Genomic DNA, 3,366 nt, shown 5'->3' with positions numbered 1-3,366 from the left:
AAATATTACAAACACAAATACAGTTTTAAACAAATATAAAAGATAGCATCAGCAACCCGGCGGAGCCGCATCCTCGGGCTCAGCCTCCTCCTCTTCGTCTTCTAACTCTGCACCAAAAGCTACGGAACCACGAATGGTACCGCAGGTAAGTAAAACCCAAACACTAACAGATAAAAACACATAAAACTCAAACAAGATGCATGAACCATGCCCAATGCACAAAGCCCATAAAACCCAAGTTTTCCACACACGCCAAAAACCCATTTGGCCCAAAAGCATATCCTTTCTGAAAAACATGCCAAAAGTCACATTTGGCCGCCAAAAGTCCATTTGGCCCAATATCTCGCCAGAAGTCCATCCGGCCCAATATCTCGCCAGAAGTCCATCCGGCCCACGCCAAAAGTCCCATTTGGCCTCATAAACCATTATCCAATTTTAACCGTATGCACCATGACCTCCCCTAGGGGTCATCCGCACACCCTGGCTCCAGTGTCACACCGTAGAGTACCACCACGCATGTGACACCTAACGAGCGATGCCCAGTTCCGCGCCTCCCGCGCGTGCGTAGCCAAGCATCCTCTAGCCCTCGCCAGCGAAGGGCCACGGAGTCGGTGAGTAGGGCGATGCCCGGTTCCGCGCCCGGCGGAACCGGGCATCGCAGCGGACATGAGGGAGCAGTACCCGTATCTGTTCGAATGATGAAGGTATGTATTTTAATCTTGATCGCAGTTGGTTTATGAGCGTTTATGTGGCTTGCTTTAAGTTGGTGGTTGATTTGCAATTTCGAGGACGAAATTGTTTTTAAGGAGGGGAGGATGTGATGACCCGCTTTTGAGTGCATTTTCGCGAAAATAATTGTTTTTATTTTAATTAATATATCAGTTATTTTATTTTAATTTATTTGCGTTTTAAAAATTGGGTTTTAATTTAATTTATTTTATTTGAGGTTGTGTTTTATTTCTTTAAGTTGTTTTGTGGTTTTAATCTTTTTGGCGGTTTGTTTCGTTTTCCCGGAGTGAGGATTGGACCTCATCTCTTTTCACATCTTTTTCCTTTTTTTCTCTTTTTCCTTTTTCTTTTCCCTTCTTTTCCTTTTTTTCCTTCTTTTTCTTTTTTTCTTTTTTTCTTTCTTTCCTCTCCCGCTCGACCGAACCCCCCCCCCCCCGTGCTCTCTCTCTCTCTCCTCCCTCTCCCTCGCGCCGGCTCTCTCTCTCTTCCAGCCCATCGCCGTCCGGCCACCAACCGGACCCCCACCGGTCTCAAAAGTTCCCCCTCCCTCCGGCGCACCACCCCTCCGAAAGCCACCCCCAACCGGCCGGCCATTTGGCCGGAAAAAGCCCAACAAGGTCGCACGGATTTCACTCCGATCTGCCGCCGTCGCTCCACCTCCGGCCACCATTTCTTCACCACTTCATCACCGACTCCTTGCCGTCCTAACCCACCCATTTCCGGCCTCCAACGACCACCGGAACAGCTCCTACGAGGTTAGTTTCCGTTTTGGGTAATCCGGCCATTCCGCCGCCACCCACGGCCGTTCGTCACTTCCAATAGCTTCACAACCATCCCTAGACCATTCCCTATCAATCTCGTATCCTAGTTTGTCCCCGTTCAAAAGTGGGTTTTTCAAACCCACGGCCACAGTGAATTTTCACTGTGACGTTGCTGTTTTTCCGCCGCTTGCAACGCCGCTTGTTTTCTAAAATTGCCGTATAGCGTTGTAAGTATTTTCCAAACCCTATTTTCAGATTTTAATATATATTGCTCATTCAAATATTTTACTGTTGTTGGTTGTTGATTCCGGACTGAGTCCGAGGAGTTTCGGGGGTCGGATGGATGGAGGACGGAGTTGCCTGTTTATTTGATTTATGATTGTTGGATTATTTTATTATGCATTGTTATGGCATTACATGATGCATGCACGTGTGTTTTTGTTCATGTGTGAAAAGCCTGTGTATTGGCGTGAGTAGTTTTACGGGTGCGTGTGTATCACGAGCCCAAGCCGGGATGAGTTATTATCTCAGTGGAGCTCCTCTGGTCACTCGGGAGCGGAATAAACTGAGTGATGTCCCCTGAGTTGTCGAGAGAGATGACGGGAGCGGGGCTAGGGGATGCTTGGCTACGAACGCGCCGGGCGCGGAACCGGGCATCGCCCTACTCACCGACTCCGTGGCCCTTCGCTGGCGAGGGCTAGAGGATGCTTGGCTACGCACGCGCGGGAGGCGCGGAACTGGGCATCGCTCGTTAGGTGTCACATGCGTGGTGGTACTCTACGGTGTGACACTGGAGCCAGGGTGTGCGGATGACCCCTAGGGGAGGTCATGGTGCATACGGTTAAAATTGGATAATGGTTTATGAGGCCAAATGGGACTTTTGGCGTGGGCCGGATGGACTTCTGGCGAGATATTGGGCCGGATGGACTTCTGGCGAGATATTGGGCCAAATGGACTTTTGGCGGCCAAATGTGACTTTTGGCATGTTTTTCAGAAAGGATATGCTTTTGGGCCAAATGGGTTTTTGGCGTGTGTGGAAAACTTGGGTTTTATGGGCTTTGTGCATTGGGCATGGTTCATGCATCTTGTTTGAGTTTTATGTGTTTTTATCTGTTAGTGTTTGGGTTTTACTTACCTGCGGTACCATTCGTGGTTCCGTAGCTTTTGGTGCAGAGTTAGAAGACGAAGAGGAGGAGGCTGAGCCCGAGGATGCGGCTCCGCCGGGTTGCTGATGCTATCTTTTATATTTGTTTAAAACTGTATTTGTGTTTGTAATATTTTATTTATGTATGTTTTAAACAGCTTGTATTACGTTAAGAAAATTCTGGTACTTAGTTATGACTTTCTTTATCCGCTGCGTGTTTCTCTGTACACATCCGCTGCCTTACACACACTCGGCACCCGTCGATGGGATGGTGACCCGGGTTGTCACCATCCGGACGTCTCAATTTCCCCGTGTTCGGGCGTGGGGATTTGGGGGCGTCACAAAGATAGTTTAAATATTTTTTTTTAGTCGATGGCTTGAAGTGCTTTCTGAATTGTCAAATTTTTTCCGTTTAGATGTTGAGTTAAGTTAAGATATATTGAATTCTTATAGTTAAAATGATATAGTGAGTTAAATAATTTGATTTTGAGGAATTTTAATAAAGAAGAATTTGATTTATTATATATAGTCTTTGTATATGGCGCTTTCTTTAAAATAAAAGAATATTTTTAATACTCCGATTCCGAGAATTTTTAAAAATGATTTTATTTTTACTGTGGGGAAGGGAGGGTTATAAGAGGGGGGGCCCTTGGTGGGTAGTAGCGAAAATACCCTTATGAAAGCCCGTAGGAGACTCGACAATAAGTTTTCTGGAACGACAGACGTTCATGG

The sequence above is a fragment of the Carya illinoinensis genome, chromosome 7 (genome assembly GCF_018687715.1).
Source record: "Carya illinoinensis cultivar Pawnee chromosome 7, C.illinoinensisPawnee_v1, whole genome shotgun sequence".
Taxonomy (NCBI): Eukaryota; Viridiplantae; Streptophyta; class Magnoliopsida; order Fagales; family Juglandaceae; genus Carya; species Carya illinoinensis.
The sequence above is the reverse complement of the archived record's forward strand: the minus strand, read 5'-3'. Positions refer to the sequence as shown.